Raw genomic sequence first — 21,289 nt, 5'->3', positions numbered from 1 at the left:
GTCTCTCATGAGATTGCAATCAAGGTGTCACCTGGGACTGCATCATCTGAAGGCTTCAATGGGCTGGAGAATCCGCTTCAACCAGGGCTTTGAACCAGTTCTTCCTGGTTCAGTCATGGCTGAGGAAGCAAAACCGGAACAGACCCGAATTTTTAAAATTTGGGTGAACCAGAAAGATAACCGGAATGGGAAAAATTACGAGAAGTGATGTCAGGTGACTAGGTCCTAAGAGACTGTGCAGCTTCTACATTTAGCTGTGATCTGCCAGGTAAGAACCCTGACTACCCTGCACCTCCATGCTGGAAAGGCCATATGGAGGTGCTCTGGCAGATGGTCCCTGCTGAGCCCAGCCTTTCAGCCACCCCACCAAGGTGAAGAAACCATCTCAGGAGAGGATCATCCAGCCCCTGTTGTCCCAACCCCCAACCATTCAAGTCGCCTCTGGCCACCGAGTCATCCAGAGGAGGCCTTAGGCACTGTGGAGCTGAAACAAGCCATCCCTGCTATGTCCTGTCTGAATTCCTGACCCAGAATCTGTGTCATAAAATGGTTGCTCCTTTACACCCCTAATTCGGGGTGGTTTGTTAAGCAACAGTGGACAACTGGGACAATAGTCTACCACCCTGTGGTCTGATGACAAGGCCTGAGTTTAAAATTGTATGATGAGCAGTTTCTTTTATTCTCATCGTGTACTTCTATAATCTTGTTCAGGGAGAACGGCAAATTTTAAGACCCTTTCAGGGCCATGTGACTCTCCTGGCCTCTTACCAAGGCCAGCTACATAGTTTGGGGGCAGGGGAGCAGGAGCAAAATGAAAATGTGAGGCCCCTTGTGCAAAAGGGAGTCCTTGAGTAGCACAAACGATTAAGCTCTTGGCTGCTAACAGAAAGGTTGGCAGAATCCACCCAAAGGCCTCAAGATCATAGCCACTGACAACCCTATGGAGCACAGCTCTACTCTGATACACAGGGGATCACCACATGGGGTCACCATGACCCAGAATCAATTCAAGGCAACAGGTTTGTTTTTTGTTTGTTTGTTTTATTCAAAAAGCAGGAAAAAAAGTGCCATTAAGGGCACTAAAATGTAAAACTTTTTTCTTTCTTCTATGGTCTCTCTCAAACTGCCACGGCGTTTTGTATTTGCCATTGAACATTGGGCTCCCTAGCCATGGGAATACTTACAGGGCAAGCACAGACTCTGACCTGGAGGGAAGCCCTGCTCTATGACACAGCATGCCTGTGCCCTCCCGCCTACTGCCAGACTCATGCACTGGGCCTGGGCTGGGGACGGGGAAGTCAAACTCCCCTTCCCACCATCCCAACTCATGCCAGACGGGCGAACCCCAGGAAATTGCAACCTTTGGGTCAGGTTGTGCTCAGAACCTAGATTAGGGGTGGGAGAGAGACCCCACCAGCTACTAGCCAGATAGCTGAGGTACTACCACACCAGGGCGAGGATGGCCATCGCCATGCCATATACCTGACCCTGTCCTTCCCTGCACCTGTACCCAGGTCCCCACAAAGGGACAGGTGCAGGGACGACTAGGAGAGGGGGGAGACTAGGCAGAGTCTGGAGTACAAGGGAGTGGGGGAGCAGCCAGCCAAGATCCTATCCAGGGGAGGCCGTAGGAGTGGGACAACATATGAGCTGACAAGTCCCTGGTGCGTCCTTCATTGTCCCATCAAACTTCACTTATGAAGTACAAATTCAAAGAATTACTAGGAATTTTAAGACATCAGCCAGAGAGCACGAACCCCCAAGCTCAGGGGCCTTCTGAGTACGAAGCCCTGTTTGCACTGATCACAGAACCCCAAGGCCAACCCTGCCTTTCATCAACACAAGATAAGATGCTTTAAATAAGGACTTCAGCCTGACAAAAGCCCTGTGAGGCAGGCACTATTACTCCTGTTTCACAAATAAGAAAACGGAGTGCGTCTCCTCAGCTATGAAAAAAAAAAAAGGAGCTGGAAATTCAAAGTCAGATTCCAAAGCTTGTGCCTTTCCTGCTAGTTGAAGCGATGAGAGACCAAGAAAGAGCAACGTAATAAAGTATGGGGGGCAGCAGAGATGCACCAAAAATTCAAAGAAAGGTCAGGTTACTGTAGGTCAAAGCCGCCAGAGGAGGCTCCATGGAGATGTGGTCCTTGAGCTGAAAATAAGTGTGGTGGTTGTGTGTCAACTTGGCTGGGCCATGATTCTCAGTGTTTTGGCAGTTGCGATGTAGTTTGGCAGTCATATAATGATGTAATCACCACCATGATGAGCTCTGATATAATGTGATCACCTCCATGATGGAATCTGTGTGTGTGTGTATATATATATATATACACATATACACACACACACACGCACTTCACTGGTTTTGCTTTTCTAGAGAACCCAGCCTAAGTAGGGGAGAGTATACCCAGCAGAGGGATGAGCACGAACTGCTTCACGGAGATGCTCTGTGTTCTGCAGCTCTGCAGGGTCCAAGCAGTGGCCTCATTAGGGGGCTGCAGGGAGTGTGGACCACACCAAGTAACACTGTCAGAGGGGGGGACACTGAAATGACTGTCTATAAAAATATCCCTGTAGTTGGTTATGACAACAAAAACGTTTTTCATAAGCCCAGGTTATGTGTATCAATATAACTACAAGGCTAAAATTCTATGCTAATTTGCTTTTTTTGGACCTTCAGCTCTGGTCAGAGCTGTCATTATCATCCGATTACAATGACACTTCAAATCACATGGTTTTGTCTGCACACATGACAAGCATGCACTGTTGTTTTTATTGCTGCTGGTGTTTTTATAGTCTCTGATATTGTCAAATTTTCTGGTGTTTTAGCTACAATAGCAAGGTCATTAGTACTTGTGAACCTATATCAATATCTTTTTTGAGAATTGAGTAGTAATTAAAGGAAAAGAAGGAGTGATAGAATTACAATTTACAGGTAACATTAGTACAAAAAACACTACTGAGGATTATGTATGGTCTGGTATGGGAGGAGGTTGACAGTGGGATGATACCATGAGTTACTGCACTGGGTGACACCAACCCTAGTGACGTCACGGGGCCTAAGGGGAGAAGAGGAGCCATTCTAGGGGCAGAAGGAATCAGGGTGGTGAAATAGGAGAGGAGAGCAGAGCAGAATTTCAACAGGATGTAGAATTTCAGCTTAGCTAGGCTATGATTCTCTGCAGTTTGGCAGACATTAGCCTGATTGCTCTTCCATGATGTCATATAATCACCTCCATCATGAAATCTGCTATGAGCAGCCAATCAGGTGAAAGGGGAGTTTCCAGGAGGAGTGGCCTGCCTCCAGTATATACATGGATGTTCCAGCAAGCTTACTCTCACTCTGGATCCTGCGTATGACTTGTCGTTATCTGACCTCCAGTTCTTGGGAAGTGGACCAGCAGCCTGGTGTCAGATCTGCAGATTTTGGGATTCGTCAGCTCCCACAGCCCTGTGAGCCAAGCAGCCTACTGTCTGACCTGCCAGTTTTGGGTTCATCAGCCCCTGCTACCACCTGAATCAGGCTAAGCCTTTGCCTGATGCCTGACGCATGAATTTGGGTCTTGCCAGCCTCTGCAACTGAGTGAGCTATTTCCTTGAATTAAACCTCTCTCTCTCTATTTATGGAAACCCTAGTGGCACAGTGGTTAAAAGCTACAGCTGCTAACCAAGAGGTCAGCAGTTCAAATCCACCAGGTGCTCCTTGGAAACAGTGTGGGGCAGTTCTACTCTGTCCTATAGGAATTGACTTGACGGCAGTGGGTTTCTCTCTGTTTATACGTATATGTTTCACTAGTTTTGCTCTCTAGAGAAGCCAGCCTAAGACAGGGTGTCTTCGACCAAATGTCATAAAGTACACTGAGGCTCCACTTGGGAAACCCTCCTGGAATTTGGTTGGGTGACGGTAGAAGGCAGTTTCTGTGGGAAGGAGAGACCTTCTGGGGATGGCAGTGGGAGGCAGGCAATACGGGCTAAAGAGAGGGATAGGTAAGAAAATTGGTGCAAAAGGTTAACACGCTTGGCTACCAACTGAGAGGGTTGAGGTTTGAGTCTACCCAGAGGTACCTAAGAAGAAAGGCCTGGCAGTCTAGTTGCAAAAAACAAACAGACTCAACCATTGAAAACCCTGTGAAGCACAGTTCTACTCTGAACACATGAGGTTACCATGAGTTGGAGTCTACTGGTTTTCTAGACCACTTTTGGATAAATTTAGCCCTAAAAAGGAAGAAAGAACTAGGGTGGTGACTTGAAAGGGTAAAGGGACATTTGGGAGTGCTGGTGTTCTTCTTCTTCAAGGCCTAGCTGACTTATTCATTTAAGGGAGAAAGCAGTAAGCCAGGGTGAGGCACTGGAGAGGAAGGAGAGGAGGAATGGCACTCACTGAGCACCTACTGTGTGCTGTTGTCCTTGTTGTTAGTTGCCATTGAGTTGATTCTAACTCATGGTGACCCCATAAGCACAGAGTAGAACTGCTCCATAGTGTTTTCAAGGTTGTGACCTTTTGGAAACAGATTGCCAGGCCTCTTTTCCGAGGCACCTTGGGGTGGGTTCAAACTGCCGATTTTTTATCTAGAACTTGTGTATTCTTGTTTCATTTAATTCTCCCAACAACCACGAAGGCCAAATGCTCTGACTCTTACATTACCTGAAAGATAGGCCAAGAATCACAGTAGTAAGGGCAGGGCCGGTCTTGATTTCATGTCTGTTTGACTCCAGAGCTCATGCCTGCCACTCTGTGCTGAGGAAAGAGGAGGGACTAGGTTTATGTAGGAGAAAATATCTATTCTCAACAGCTGCCACAGTAGGAAAATGGTGGAAAGGGGATGTTGAACATCGGCCCCACTCTTGTTGAAAATGAGTTGTCTTCCCCTAGGTGTGGTGCAGGAGTGAGAGAAGAAGGCTTGAGGGAGAGTTCTGAACAGCTTTCACGCAGAGGTGAGCCAAAGAGGTGGTGGTGAGGCTGTGCAGCGGGAACCTGCGTACCCCAAGAGGCAGGGAACAGCATCATCCATGGTGGCGGAGGGGCTGCCTAGTAAGGGTGCATGCTCTGGGGGCTCTGCAGCTAAAGAGCTGAGGTGGAAGGGGGGTGTGGTATTGGGAAGTGTGGAGAGGCTAGCCAAGCAACCCAGGGACCCAAAAGGCCATAGATAGCTTTTGGAGCCTTGGGTGGCTAGTGTCCTGGTGAGGTCACACTGGGTTTGTGGCTGAGGCAAGTCTGAACAATGAGCAGTTGGGGACAGTGGTGGGGCTGCGGAACAGAGCTGTTGACCCTGTACCACCATTTATTCCCAGTCTCTGAGTTTTGACCTTTTAATTTGACCCCAGGTCTGTTATTTTGTTGGTTTCTTTTTAAATTTAAAGTTTTAAATGGATAACACACTCACATGGTTCAAAAAAGAAAAATTATAAAAAGTTAGGCAGTGAAAGCTACTTTTTCTACTCCTGTTCACCATCTACCCGGTTTCCACCCTCCTCCTAACCTGTGGTCACTGCGAGCAGCATTTTGGGTGTCCTCCAGACTTACTTTAAGCCTTCAAAAGCAAACATTTTCATCCTTTTTCACAAAAGTAGCATTCTTTTCACTCTGTTTTACTTCTTAATTCTTTTTTTCTTTGTTCATTCAACACTGTTTCTTGGACATCTTTCCTTATCAGTATATAGAGAGGGTCTTAGAGTTGCAGGATGTTCACATGTTTAGATTGTAAGCAGTGCAACAGAAAACAAAAAACAAAAATTCTACATACGTCATCACAATTACACAATGTATCTGTAGGATAAATTCCCAGAAAAAGAATTGCTGGAATTTTGATATTACCAAACTGATTTTCAATTTATATGCTTATAAGTAATTCATGAGAGAATCCAGGTCTTAATTTTTAACTGGTTTCCAAGATAACTGCACTTGGCTTTCCTGCATATGAGCCCACATATTTTGGTTGCCTCTCAGCAGGTCTCCGCTCCCACCATTACATTGCTGCCCTTTTATGGCTTGGGGGGGATTGGCCCTGGGCCAGACAGCTCCACTTCACCATTCTCTCCCTGCTGTCTCTCCCAGGGAGGCAACGCCTAACCTGACAGAACTGCTGGCCTGTTTCTCAAACATATGATGCTACATCACACCTCTGAGCTTTTGCCCATACTGTTCCCACCTCCTGTTCTCCCTTCTCAGTCTGGAAAATTCTGATGTGCTCCTTAAGACTCAGCTTAAATGTTGCCTCTGTGGAGGCTTCCGTGTCCCTCCCTGGCGGAGCCAGTCCCTCCCTCCCACAGAACCCCTGACAGCCCTCTACTAAGGCACATCGGTATCACCTGGCAGGGTAACTACTGTTTGTTTACATGGCTCCATCTTGCCCAGCACCAGCCCAGGCTAGGCCCACACCTCAAACTCATCTGTGACTAAAATTAAACTGACCCGAGAGGCAGGGTGGCATGGAAATGCCAGGCGTGGGAGTCAGGCTGGATTGGACTTCCTCCTCTCCTGGTCCCCTGCCTCCCTCACCTCTTCCCTGCTGCCTGTGTTCTGACCATGATGGCCTGCACATTCCCACTTCGTGACCTTTGCAGGAGCTGTTCCAACCACCTGGAAGGCTCTTCCTTTAGCTCTTTCTCATCTTCCAGTTCTCAGCTTAACTATCACGCATCAGAGAGGCCTTCCTTGACCCCTTCCCATTCTATTACTCTCAAGTTATTCCCTTCATCGATTCTCTGCAATCCTGATTATAATGCTGACTTATTGGTTTACTTGTTTGCTACTTGTCTTCTTGGTGAGAACTTACCAAGAAGGTCAGGGACTTCAGCTTGTTCACAAGCCCAGGGCTAACACAGGGCCTGGCATATATCAGGCACAACAGAATTCTTTACGGACTGAATGAGGAATAAACAATGAGGTCCAAATCCCAGCTCTACCACTTACCAGCTATGTGTCCTCCTGAAGGTTTCCTCCTCTGAAAATCAGGCCTTTTAGGGCTGTGGTGTGTACCAGGAATTGTGTAAAATGCCTGATATATGAAGATACCCCACAAATGGTAGCTGTCACCTGTTAAAATTTTCTCTCCTTCAGTGACAAGTGTACCCTTTCTGCCAGGCTTAAAGACCTTACTCTCCATCTTTCACAATCTTTTTTTTTTTTTTTTTATTGAGGTGTAACAAATATAGAGAAAAATAGAAATATCTTAAGTGTATAACATGACCAATTTTCACCAGGACAAGAAGTAGAACATTCCAACATCCAGGGAAGTTCACATGTTCCCCTTCCCCCATCACTCTCCTGCCAGCTGTGACCCCTCACATTCCTTCCCTCCTCTGTTTATCTGAGATCTTGGGGCATCCATTCTTCTTTCAAACCATTACTGACTCCTTCCTTCCTCCCATTTCTCTTTGGAGCCCCCCACACCAGGCCAACTTCTGTCATTTACATCACTGCCTGGTCCCTGTGGTAACTTGAGTTAGCAATCCCTGTTACCAGAACACTGGGATTACTCAAGAGGAGAAGAGAGTAAGTGGCAACCTGCAGACAGCTGGGGTAAAGGTACACTCTGTAGCTTGCTGAACTGCCAGGGCTGAGAGGAATCAACACCAGGTGGGCAGGGGGCAAAGAGGAGGGAGGTAGAGAGTGAGGAGGTAGGTGGTGGGGGAGCTGGAGTCACTCTTCTCCATGACAGGGGTTGGGAGGTCCCTGAGAGCCCACTGAAGTCCGATACGATTTTATCTCTGGACAAACCTTCAAATCATGGTGGTGATAAGGGCTTCAAACCCGGGCTGGGCTAGGAGTAAGACGAAGCTATCTGTGTCTGTGTGTTAGGTGACCTGGCTTAAGCGATTGAATTTTTGTGTCTCCATTCCCTCACCTAAAAAACATAGGCCAGCTATGAGGTCTGAATGCGGCACAGGATCTTCAAGCTTTCTAAACTGTAAAGCGCTGGGCACATACCAGCTGGCGGGGGGGGGGGGGCGCGCGGGGAGGCCACTGAAGGAAGAAATGGCCTGGGGTTAGCAAGTGTAGCCTGGCTGCTCTGTCTCAAGTAATAATACGGATGATGAGGATGATATGATAAGAGATAGCTGTAACAATTACAGCTAACACTTCTAGAATGCTTACTGCCTGCCAGGCACTGTTCCAAGTGTTTTACATCTTAAACTCACTCAATCCTGACAACTCTAAGAGGTGGGTACTATCACCTTTTCTTTACAGACGAGGAAACTGAGGAACTGAGAGGTTAAAGTGACTTGCCCAAGTCACATTAGGAAGTGGCAGAGTCCAAATTTGAACCTAAGCAGTCTGGGTCCACATGAAGTCTCAACCCCCAGGCTCTGTGCTAAGTGCTCTAGTGTTTTATCTCATTTAATCCTACGAGGTGGGTATTATGGTTATATTCCCATTAAAAAAAAAAAAAATTCCTCTTCACTCTCCTGCATATGTTATGCCTTCAGACTTTTCCCTGCATTTATTTTTATGTAGGTCCATATACTCCTGTTATCATCTCATCTCGCTGCATTTTTCTTTACAGAGCACGTATTAGAACCTGAATTTATTTACACTTTGTGTGTGTCCCATCACTAGGCGACAGGTATTTTGATTATTGTTGATTTCCCAATACCCAGAACAGTGTGTGCTACACAATTTAAATAATGAATGTAGCTAATGGTACTAAGTAGCTTTGTGGCTCGTGTTGCATAAATACTGTACATACTCCAATTTTTGAAAAACTGCCTTGGAGGATTTTTTTTTAATAGGTACAGCCTTAACGCCCGCCCCCCCCAAAACAACAAAAAACTTTGCAGTCAAGTTGATTCTGACTCACTACAGAGTAGAGCTGCCCCATAGGGTTTTCAAGGGTGTAATCATTGTTTTTATTAGGTGCCGGTGGAGTCCGTTCCAACTCATAGCGACCCTATCATCTTCACAGGGGCAGATCTTCAGGACTTCTCCAGCCAAACTGCTAGTGGGTTGGAACTGCCCAGCGCCACCAAGGCTCCTTGTAAATACATAGACTTAGCTCATAGTTTTTAACAGATGGGTGACATTCCATACTGTGGATGTGGCGCTGTTTATTTAACCAGTGTTCTATTTAATTAAACCACATTTTCCCAATGTTTTTCTAACCCAAAACCAAAAAGCCAAAACCGTTGCCTAGGAGATAGGGACCTCACAGGACAGAGAACTGCCCCAAAGGGTTTCCAAGGAGCCGCTGGTGGATTCGAACTGCTGACTTTTTGGTTAGCAATAAACGTCCTTGCACATTTCTTTTTGTGCATTATGAGTACATATTTGTACGGAAGTGGAATTGCTGGAAAGGTATATACATTTAAAAATGTGAATAAACGCCCAACCAAATCCGCTGCCACGTCCAGTCCATTCCGACTCATAGCTACCCTATAGAACAAAGTAGAACGGCCCAATAAGGTTTCCAAGGAGCGGCTGGTGGATTCGAACTGCCAACCTTTGGTCAGCAGCCGAGCTCTTAACCACTGCGCCCCCAGGGTTAAAAAAAAAAAAAAAAAACAAGTTGGTAACGTCAAATTGCCGTCCGGTATGTATTCGTGCCAGCGCTGTTAGGGTACACGGCAGGTTTTTATATATCTTGGACCAAACTGGCTATTACCAGTCTTTAAATTTTTTGTCAATCTGATGGGAGGCGGGGGATGAACCCCCAATTTATAGATGAAGAGGGTCTCAGAAAGAGTGGCTTTCCCACACAACCCGTGAGTGGCAAAGTCGTAACTCGGCGTCGGAGGTGTTCGACTACGGAGAGGACGCGCCAAAGCTGGTCACTGTCCTCCGTGCTGTGCATCCTGGGGGACGTCTGGTCACGCCAGGCTGCCAGGAGCTCCCCCGGCCCTCAGACCCGGCCCTCAGACCCGGCCCCGCCTGGCCGCCGCCGCCTAGCCGATAACCCCCCCAAGCCCTCTTCGCAGCCTCCTCAGCTCCGAAATGGCGACCGCCAGGAGCGCGAGGCTACGGCCCTCCCCTAGGAGGCGGGCCCGAGTTCAGACCAGAACGACAGATGCCCGAACCAAGCTCGTAGTCGGCTGCCAGGCGGGCTCGCGCAGAAGCAGAGCCGGTGGCGCAGCAGGCCGGGAGGAGGAGCACCGAGCGCAGGGTTCGCTCGCCGGGGCCGCCCGAGAGTGTCTTCATTGCGGGCGCTGGGGCCGCCATCTTAGATGGCGGGAGTAAGACGAGAGCGAGCGTGAGGCGGGAAGGCTTCCCTGCGGTTTTCCCTGGGCCCCGCAGCGGGCCAGTTGGCGAGGCTTTGGGGTGTGTATCCTAAGGCGCAGAGCGCGAGTGGGACGATGCGGGGACTGCCCGGGGCCCCGTCCCCGGGGTTGGGGACGCGTCGAATGTGACCGCCTCCCGCTCCCTCACTCTCCGCGGGGAGGAGGAGCGGACTGGACGCCGCCGCCGGACGACGGAACGCGGGGTCGGCCTGGCTCCTTCAGGTAGGCGGCGGCGCCGGGTACTGGAAGCCGGGGGAGCGGGGCGGCGGGGCCGAGGGACCGGGTTCCCTGGCGGTTGGGCCTGGGCGGCGCTGACGGAGCGGCCCCGCGGCTGCCCGGGCGGAGGGCCTGGGCCAGGCCGCTGTCACCCCGGGTGGCGCTGGGCGGCAGGGGTGCCCGGGGCCGGGTGTCATGGCCGGCGACCCAAGTTCCCATATCCCCACTCAGATTTCCTTGTGTTTCGGGGAAACGTGCCAGCGCCACCCCTGTGCCCAGTGCACATTCCTCATATTTTGGCAGTGGGAGAATCCGCCCAGAGCTGCCCCGTATCGGTGTTGTCACCCGGATGAGCTAATTCCTTTTTCTTTTCTGGTCGCGGGGTGGGTACCCGGGCCTGCACCTTCTCTCGGGGTCCTTCACCCCAATGTCACTCTTTTAGGGAGGATGAAAGGAATTGAGAAGAAAGGATATGGGTCAGTGCCCCATCACAAAGGCATAGGGGCCTCGCCTTGGGTTTCAGGACTCTGTGGGTTCCTAATGAAAGGTTTAGGATGCTTAGGCTGAGCATGGGCCCCGGGATGCTTCGGAATGAAGATCCAGGGCTGTCTTTTGTGTGAAATAAGAGCCGCTGCCGGGACGCTTCAGCCTTGCAACTGCACAGGCTCTGCAGAGCTAGCTAGTCGGTGCCCCGAGAGAGGAGTTAGGATCCCGAGAGGCGAGGCGCTTGTGTTCGTTCGTTGTTCATTTTCCAGGGTCTGGGTGTGCCCATGGTATTCATTCTCTAGTGGGAAGAATGATGGGGTCTCATATTGTCTCCTTGAGATGTGACCGGGTTCGAGGAGGTCACTTAATCTAGGTAGGGAATGAATTCACACGTTCGCGGAGCTTTTCTGCCTGCCTAGCCCTGTGCAGGGTGAGTGGGGAGAAACGGCCCTCCGTGCGCTCCCAAGACGTGAGAACAACGCCATATGATAAGGATTGGCTTGCCGAGTGCTGTGGGAACTTAGAACACCTAGTTTTACCTAGGGGACCTAAGGAGGAGTGTACGCCAGAGGGGACTTTTGCGCCGAGTTTTGAAGGACTGATGAGTAAGTGCTCACTAGGTGAGGAGGAGGGGAAGGGCATTCCTAGCGGAGAGAACTCCTGATAGGAAAGGAGGCATGCAGGAATTGGGATGAGTTTGGGGAGCAAGCAAATAGTTTGGGGTGCAGGGAAATAGTGAGAGAAGAGAGTCCAGAAGAAAAGTTGCTAGATTGTTAAGGGTCTTTCTTTGTTTGAACACAGTGGTGAATTAGTTGGTTTAATTTGGATTCTTCTGAATAAAAAATAGGTGTTGCTAATTTTTTATTCTTACTGATACCTAATCATTTTTCTCCTCTTTTTTTTTGAACGTTTTATTGTGTTTTAGGTGAAAGTTTACATAGCAAATTAGTGTTCCATTCAACAGTTCACAAATTGTTCCGTCGCATTGGTTGCTACCCCTGCAACGTATCAGCACTTTCTCCATTTCCACTCTGCCTTCCCTGTTTGCCTCTGTCCACTTTCCCTGCCCCTCCTTGCCTTCTCAGCTTTGTTTTTTGGGCAGATGTTGCTCATATAGTTGATTGTTCTAAGGAACACGTTCCTCACAGGTGTTGCTGTTTATTTTATAGGCCAATTTATTATTGGGCTGAAAAGTGACCTCTGGGAGTGGCTTCATTTCCAGGTTAAAAGGGTGTCTTAGGGCGATAGTCAGGGGGTTCCTCCAGTCCCTGTCAGTCTAGTAAGTCTTTTTTTTTTTTTTTATGAATTTGGATTTTGTTCTACATTTTCTCCAACTCTAACCGGGTTCTCCTATTGTGTCCCTGGTCAGAGTGTTTGGTAGTGGTAACCGGCACCATCTAATTCTTCTAGTTTTAGGCTAGAGGAGACTGGTTTGTGTGGGCCATTAGTCCTGTGGACTCATTGCTTCCTTGAGTCTTTGGTTTCCTTCACCCTCCTTTGCTCCACACAGGAAGAGACCAGTAGTTGTGTCCTTAGACAGCCGCTCAAAATCCTTTAAGACCCCAGATGCTACTTACCAAACTAGGATTTAGAACATTATTTTTATGGACTATGTTATGCCAATTGATCTAGATGTCCCCTGAGACTGTGGTCCTTAGCCTCCAAACCCAGTAACTCAGTCCCATGAGGTGTTTGGGTATGTCTAAGAAGTTTCCATAACTGTGTCCCATATATGTATGCTCTATTATATATATATGAGTATATATGCAGAACATACAAATATGTATATACAAATGCCCACAACTATACCTATATATGCACTTGCATATACTCGTATACGGCCACCTGTACCTATATAGCATACATGTCTACCTATGCAACCAAAAAAAAAAAAAAAACCCAGTGCCATTGATTCGATTCCAACTCATAGCGACCCATAGGACAGAGTAGAACTGTCTCCTAGAGTTTCCGAGGAGCGCCTAGTGGATTCAAACTGCTCACCAATTCGGTTAGCAGCCGTAGCACTTAACCATTCTGCCACCAGGGTTTCCTACCTATGTAACCACTCGCAAATTTTTGGTTGTTATTACTGTTGCAGAGTTTCGTTACAGCATTTACCTGGGTAGTCGTTTATTCTTGGGTACCTGTTACTGTCGTCATTTACTTTGGTCCCTCTCTTGATGATATTAAAGCTGATAGTAATTAAAAAGATTTACTTCGTTAAACCCAGTTAGGAACATTTTTAAAGTGTTTTAGATGAAATGCTTTCCATTTATACAGTAGTGAATGGACTGATGTCACATTCTTAGGGATTCATGCACAAGATTCCTCTAAAGTTATGTTTGCTCACAAAATGTTGAATATAATGTACATTTTACTAATTTTCAGTTTTAAATGGCTGTTGACAATATAAACCATGCTCACCAGTCATATAGAATTTGACAGATTTTATAAAGCACCTGAAAATGCTAGTGAATATTTTTGGAATAGCAAATGTGTTTTATATAGTAAAACAAGGTAGATTCCCCTGATTGCAATTCCCTTGTAAAGTCTTTCCCTCTATGAGCATAATTTTCCTAAAATAGCTTTGTTATTGTGATTAATGCTAATATTAAAGGAATTATTAAGATATTAATACACTTCAGCTGGCAGTTTCTAAATTTTTCTTGGGTTGTAATGATTATATACCACTGAAGAACATTAAATTCTTTTGGGTTGTTTTCACCCTTATCACTTCAAGGGCTAATCTGTTTAAGATGCAGCAGAAACATTTGACCCAGTTGAACACTGGATACTTGGGAGAATAAACCTGTTACTGTTTCTGTTCTAAACGTTGATCTGTTAGGTGTGTGGTGTTTATGATTATAAACTGTAGTGCAATTGCTTAGTCTTGTTATAGTTTGGTCAGTAGTGGAAAAATAAAACCTGTGTCTTCAAAGTAGAAGGCTTGAGTGAAGTGCATTTGAACATATTTTATGGAATTTGGTTTAGTAGAGAGAAAACTTCAGTGAGAAGGCAATTAAGCTAGTCATTAATAACAAAAAGTGTCTAAAACATAAATGGAGAATGGTTAAATATCAAATATCTTGCAATTGCTCTGGAACTAGTTGCTTTTAGCTTAAAACCTGCCATTCGTGAAATCCAGAGTAGGTGGTTTGCTCTGAAGATTAAACGATGGCCAACAGCTTCATACCTCTTGGAAGTTTAATTTGACTTTTCCAGAAACCTAGCTCAAATCCTTGTGGCATAGTGGTTATGAGTTTGGCTGCTAACCAATAGGTGGGCAGTTTGAATCTGCCAGGCGCTCTTGGAAAACCTGTGGGGCAGTTCTACTGTGTCCTATAAGGTCGCTATGGGCTGGAATCGACTGGGTTTTTTTTTTTTTTTAGCTTATTTACTAAATGGGAAATATAATTGATAACTTCAGATTACTGTTTCAAGGAGTCTATTAGTAGATATATGCTTCTACTACATTTTAAGTTCAGATAACTTTTTAGTAACCTCTTGCCTAAAAATAGAAAAGTATTACATGAGGGAGTACATTTATTTATTTGCATGTTAGGGACATAATAGGCCATCCATAATAATCCTGGTCTTGGGAGGAGCTTGTTAGCCAAACAGCATGCCTTCATGTTGACTTGCAGATGAGAATTTTAAATATTGCCTTTGAAAGGCGGTGGACTATCATGACAGTGGGGGGTTTATGAAATCACAGGATTGAGCCTTGACTTGAAAGGTTTTTCTTTTTTTAATTGGTGCAGCTCATGAAATCATTTCTTTAAAACCAAAACAGAACAAAACAAAAACTGGTGTTGAAAAATTGCTCACCTTGACTAAATTAATTGTAAAATCAAGGCACACTACCTCATTTAGGATGAGGTAGTTTAGGATTTCGGTCTTTGTGTGTGTGTGTGTAAGAATTCCGAATTGCTCATCTGAGTTCAACTGTAATACTACTAGATATTTGTGTTATAATTCATTTAGTGCCTCTGATACAGGGCTAAACTACCTTGCCTATAATCCTTATGATAGTAATGGCTGGGTATTTATTTTTGCCTTAAAGTTGTGAATAAAAATTTCTTGATTACATATTAAAGTTTTTATCCTTAATTTTACAGTCATTTGTTTCTTATTTTTCTCCCATAATTACTTGTGTAGCTCTTGGTGACCTTAATAGATAACATCAGATTTATTTGCCTTCTAAAATTATGCCTAGAATCTCCGCCTCACCAAGGAAGATGTTAAGTGGATATTATTTGTTGTTGGTTTGGGCCAGGCTATCTGAAGTTTCTTTCGCAGATCACTCACAAAAATGTGTTAATTGGCATCACATTCCAATCAGGGTCCGTAGTATTTCTTGAGGAACACTTGACAAGTAGTTTTATTTTCAGACCAGATTCTAAGGGATTTTATTGGCTGGGGATTAATAATCTTAAAAGTAGCTCAGAGTTTTAAAACCTTTCTGATTTAGAGGTTGTTTACATTTTTGTTTAAAGAATGGGAAGCAGCAGGCAATGACAATCGGTGCTTTAGGGGAACTCAATATGCCTAATTGCTTCAGAGGGGCCCTTATGTGGTGTCTTCCCCCTTTTTCTACTTCTTGAATTTAAGTCATCCAGTAGCAACATTTTTACTGTTTTAGTGGAGATAGTCTCTCATTTTTCTTCTAATCTGCTGTAGGAAGTAAAATGATCTGATTTCTTCACCCCCACAGATGGGGCTGAAGAGTCAGACTAGCTAATGGTTAACATGTCTTTATAATTATGAATTTTCATTCTTAATCTGGTATTTTGGAGGTATTCTTTTCAACCTCAAGTATCTTTGAACACCTATTCTTTCTCTAGATTTGGAATAGATAAAATCCAGATTTTTCCCCTGGAAGAACATGACTCTTGCTCTCTGTGGCAAATCTCACTAGGAAGCTCAGGGTTTTTGGGAGAGCCATTTCCCTGGATCCAGATAAATCATTCAGAAAGGAGCTCCCACCTGCATTTAAGAAAGTTTATTTACAATGGAAAAAAACTAGAAACAGTTCCTATGTCCAACAATAATAAAATCATTAAGTCACCTGTGGTACAGGCACTTCATGGGGCACCAAACCAAACCAAACCCAGGGCCTTCGAGTCGATTCCGACTCATAGTGACCCTAGAGGACAGAGTAGAACTGCCCCATAGAGTTTCCAAGGAGTGCCTGGCGGATTCAAACTGCCCTGCTACAGTTAGCAGCCGTAGCACTTAACCACTATGCCACCAGGGTTTCCTGATGGGGCACAGCTTGTCATTAAATATGGCATATATAAAGCATTTATGATATGGAAAATGCTGGACACAAAATTGTGTATCTGGAATGATTACAGTTGTATTAAAAAAACAAAATGTAACACAATGGATTATTATTCAGCAGTAAAAAGACGTTATGTATCATATGTGCTGCAGCATGGATTAACCTTGAAAACATTCTAAGAAGCCAGTCACAAAAGAGTACATATTATATGATTCCATTTATATGAAATGTCCAGAATAGGCAAATCCATGGAGATAGAAAGTAGATTGGTTGCCAGGGGCTGGGAGAAGGGGGGAATGGACAGTAACTGGGAATAGAGGTTTCTTTTTGGGATGATAAAAATGTTCTAAAATTAGTTGTGGAGATGGGTGCACAACTTTGTGAATATACTAACAGCCATTGAATTTTACACTTTAAATGGGTGAATTGTATGGCGTGTGAATTATATCTCAATAAAACTGTTAAAAAACAAAAACAAAAAAGCTTCCACATGGGAAACTGGAAGAAAATACATGTAGAAGTTAGTGGTTGTTAAGCAGTAGGAATAAGGGTAATTTTCCTCTGTATATTTTTTTGTGCTTTCCACATTCCCTGAATACATAGCTTTTATAATAGAAGATATATGTAATAAAGTTAATATGAATAAATTAATTCTGTTCATGGGTTGGGCCCTTATATCATCTCTTAAAGTAGTCACTTGTCAGATGGCACTGACAGCTGTATTTTTGAGTTGCATTCAGCTACTTTCTGCTGTCTTTGTTTAGTTCAGACCTTTATTATTATTTGCCTGGATTACTGCTGTAAGGAGGGAGCCCTGCTGGTGCAGTGGTTAAATGCTCAGCTGCCAACTGAAAGGCCAGTGACTCGAACCCACCAGCCACTCCTTGGGAGACCGATGTGGCAGTCTGCTTCCTTAAAGATTCAGCCTCAAAAACCCAGTGGGGCAGTTCTGCTCTGTCCTAGATGGTCACTACAAGTCAGAATCAACTCGATGACAATGGGCTTGGTGGTTTTTTTGGACCACTGTAAGAACCTCTGAATAAGACTCCCCCCGTTTTTTTTCTTTTCATTTGTCCCCATGTCAGTTTGTTCTCCCACCAGATTCACTTCCTTGAAGGGCAGATTCTTAAAAATAAATTTTATTAATTATTTGGGTAGATAATATCGTACCACAAAATTTAAAGAATATAGTAATTTTACCTCTCCCTTTGTCCCACAGCTATCCAGCTTTCAGTCACAGAGGGGAATGTGTTAACAGGTTCTTATGTATCGTGTTGTATGATGATAAAAGAATATTCAAGTGTGGATGTGCTGGACTACTTACTTACTCAAATCTTCCCATTGGACCTCCATTGCCAGCAGACCAAGTACGCAGTTTTGCCTCTCTGCCTTGCTAATAACTTGACTCCCTCAGACTATGTTTAGTGGAATTGAACAGCCATTTTTGCAGCACCTTGTAGGTGCTTGGTACAGGGCGAATATAGCAACTTGTGCCTTCAAGAATCTTATCTAATGGGGAGAGACTGACACTATTTCTTCACTTTTGTCTGTTCCTCTTTTAAGAGCCATTTCAGACACTATCTTCTAAAAATCATTTCCTGATCTTTTTCTCTTCCCACTCATTACTGTTTTGTTTTTTTCCTTGAGCCTCTCCTTAAAAAACTCTTTTGCATTTGTTTTTCTTATGGCCTTTATCATACAGTCATTTGTGAATTTACCATCCCATTAGATTGTAAACTCAAATTAATGTTTCCTATGAGTACTGGTGGTGCGGTGGTTAAGTATTTGGCTCCCAACCAAATGTGGGTAGTTTGAACCCTTCAGCTTGCTCAGCGGGAGAAAAGACCTAGCAATAATCTGCTCCTGTAAAAGATTACAGCCTAGGAAGCCCTATGCGCTAGTTCGGCTCTGTCCTGTAGGGTCTCTAGGATTTTAAATCAACTCAGTGACACCTGACAAAAACAACTCAATGTTTAATTCCTTATTAATGTTTGTGGAAAAAATTCCATATAAGAAAGGCCAAGAATTCAATATAAATCTCTTATGTCCCTGACTAGACTTAAGCCCCGTAAAGGTGGGGCATATCTTACTCATTATGTATGTCTAGTTTTTAAAACCTTATTTTGTTCATACAACAAATAGTAGTTGCATGGCGATTCAGAGGTTAATTACCTCTTGGTTTGGTTTCGTCCTACTGTCCATCACCAAAAAAGAAAAAAAAAATGCTTACAGTAAAGAGGACATAATCAGAATTTTATAACTTAGAACATCTCTTAAGCGAGTTACCTTGCTTGAGCTTCCCTCTCTATTGGGCATTACCAGTAGAGTGCTCTGGGGTCTTGTTTCTAGCTTCCTGAGGACATTCGCCTGCTTTACCAGCTTGCTAACTCATTGACTCAAGATGCTTTGGCCACGCTTGCTATTATTTTCTTCTGCCTTCATAGGTTTTAGACATGGAAGAAAATTTTAACCAGAGAGAATGAAGGGATAAATGTGATGCTCTTCTGCCTTCTTTGACCTGATCCTGGACTGGAGGTAGAGTTGATGGTGAGGGTGGAGATTGTGACCTTCATGACTAGTTTTATCTAGCTGTCTGGCAGTGCAATTACATATTGCTAATTAGATTTCATGGACCACCAGAAGCTTAGAAGTTGGCTTTGTTTGGGTCTGATGAACTTCTTCTCCCTTATAAGTGGTTTTATATACAATGTTCTTCAAAGAGATAAATCAGTTAAACAATTAATGACTCATCTTTTTTATTTTTTGAAAAAAAAAAAAAAAAGGTTTTTGGATAAGTTGGTACATGTTGTTGTTACTTTCTTTACATTCTCATCTCTTTTTAATCTAAAATGTATTCAGTCTCCCAGTAAAAGATTATTTCATTTAATCCTGGTGATAAGATATATTAAGTGAAAAAGCAGGGTTCTGTGTACAATGTGGAAACCCTGGTGGCATAGTGCGTAGGAACTATGGCTGCCAACCAAAAGGTCGGCAGTTGAAATCCACCAGGGGCTCCTTGGAAACCCTGTAGGGCAGCTCTCCTCTGTCCTATAGGGTCACATGAGTTGGAATTTGATGACAATGGGTTTGGGTTTTTTTGGTTTAAGTATAGTATGGCCCCATTTTTATAAAGAAAGATATTTACAAATATAGATCTGTACACAGAAAAGACTACATATACATGTCCATAAATGTTGGCAAGGGCTTCCTATGGGATATTTTAGGGTTTTTTTTTTTGTATTTTTTCATATTTTCCAGTTTTTACCCCCTCAATGAATGTGTATTCTGCAGCCAATATATTTAAAAAAAAAAAAAAAAAAGGAGATAGGGAAATATAAATTATTGCAAAAAACATATATATGTATGTATGACATCTGTATGGGGTTATAAGCATGGAGAAAAACAGAAGAATAATACTAGGTTGTTAACATAGATTACTTGGGTATGGGTAGATGGGGAGGGGAAAAGAAGAGTATAGCAGAGAATTTAATTTATATATTAAGTACTATAGAAAAAAAATAAGCAGGATAAAAGATTTAGAGGGTACTGAGATTGAGAGAGGGTTGCTGTTTATAATGGGTGTGTTTGTAAAATCCAAACCAGTTGCTCTCGAGTTGGTTCCGACTCATGGTGACCCCGTGTGTATGTAAAGACATTATATAAAGATTAGAAAACAAAAACACAAAAGAAAATAAAATTGTGTGATAAGCAAAAATAGTTGTACCTGTACCTTTCGCGATCAGGCTCATTTCTTTCCAAACTTTTCTTCCTAGGCTCTCATTTCATGGATACCCTTTGGCTGTCCATCTGTTGATATATTATCCCTTCAAGCTCGTGTACTACGAATAAATCATCCTTTATTGACCGTTTCTTCCACTCAAGGTAGAAGTGACCTTTCTATGGTCTGAATTCTTATAGTAGTTTTCTTAAGAAGTCCACCGCCACCAAAAAAAAAAAGTTACCACATTTTGTTGGAGGTCTGCTTGTCTGCCTGGAAACTAACACTATGCCTAGCACTTAGTAAGTCTGTGATAAATGGTGGTGGTTTTTACTTCTACTTTGAAAGCTCTGAGAAGGCAAGGAACATGCCTGTCTTTATACTCTTCAAAGTAGCTAGTAGTGAAGGTTTTATGCTTAGAAATTGTTGAATAAATAGTCCTCCTTATTCTTTTTTCTCTTTTTATTGTATGCCAGATTGTAGTATATATGTTGTTGTGTACCGTTGAGTTGATTTTCGACTCAAAGAGACCCCATATAACAGAGTAGAATTTCCCCATAGGGTTTTCTAGGCAGTAATCTTTACAGGAGCAGATCGCCAGGTCTTACTCCCATGGAGCCATTTGATGGGTTCGAACCACCAACATTTGGGTTAGCAGCCAAGTGCTTAACATTGCACCACCAGGGCTCCTGTAGTATAGAGAATCATTTTAGTTTTTAGATCATGTGTCAGTGTTTTTATGTATAGTGATTTAGCATCCATGAAAAAAGGTTACGATAAATATTTTGATTGTATCTTTTGTCCATTAGTATTTCATTCAGCATATATTTGAGCACCTAATTTTGTGCCAGGTACTAGATGATGGAGTATAAGATCTAGGAAGTACATGTAGTTCTTTTTCTGAAGGTATTAATAATATGATGTATTTAAAAAAAAAATGTTATATAGGTTACATTTTCTTTTTTATTTTGTGGTATAGTTGTTGTGTGCTGTTGAGTTGATGACAACTTAGTGTGACCCTGTAGGACGGTGTAGAAATAACTGCCCTATAGGGTTTCCTAGGCTGTAATCTTTACAGAAGCAGATTGCCAGATCTTTTCTCACATGGTAGCTGCTAGGTGGGTTTGAGCTGCCGATCTTTTGATGAGCAGCTAAGCACTTAATCATTGTGCCACCAGGGCTCCTTACCAGGCAAATAAATAGTAATAGATTGTTAACATGGGTTGCTTGGCTATAATCTTTTCAAAAAAGATGAGGCAAAGTTGTTAGGTGCCATTGAGTCGGTTCTGAGTCATAGCGACCCTATGCACAACAGAACGAAACGCTGCCCAGTCCTGCACCATGCCCACAATCACTGTTATGCATGAGCC

The 21,289-nt window shown here is 43.9% G+C and overlaps 1 protein-coding gene across 6 annotated transcripts in view; it reads left to right on the top strand.

The window, feature by feature from the left end:
• Window positions 1-10,027: 10,027 nt before the first annotated feature.
• Window positions 10,028-21,289, top strand: part of RAF1 (Raf-1 proto-oncogene, serine/threonine kinase) — a 98,944-nt gene continuing 87,682 nt past the window's right edge. For 2 of the 6 annotated variants that reach the window (XM_049863372.1, XM_049863369.1), the window contains exon 1: window positions 10,030-10,437. The gene's annotated coding sequence lies outside the window, so the exon portion shown is untranslated. Of the gene's footprint in view, window positions 10,438-17,420; window positions 17,569-18,645; window positions 18,737-19,974; window positions 20,084-21,289 lie in introns of all 6 variants that reach the window. The other 4 variants (XM_049863370.1, XM_049863371.1, XM_049863374.1 and 1 more) reach the window with 4 other exon arrangements.

Source organism: Elephas maximus, chromosome 20 (genome assembly GCF_024166365.1).
Source record: "Elephas maximus indicus isolate mEleMax1 chromosome 20, mEleMax1 primary haplotype, whole genome shotgun sequence".
NCBI lineage: Eukaryota > Metazoa > Chordata > Mammalia > Proboscidea > Elephantidae > Elephas > Elephas maximus.
Note: the sequence above shows the minus strand (reverse complement) of the source record. Positions and strands in the feature narration are given on the sequence as shown.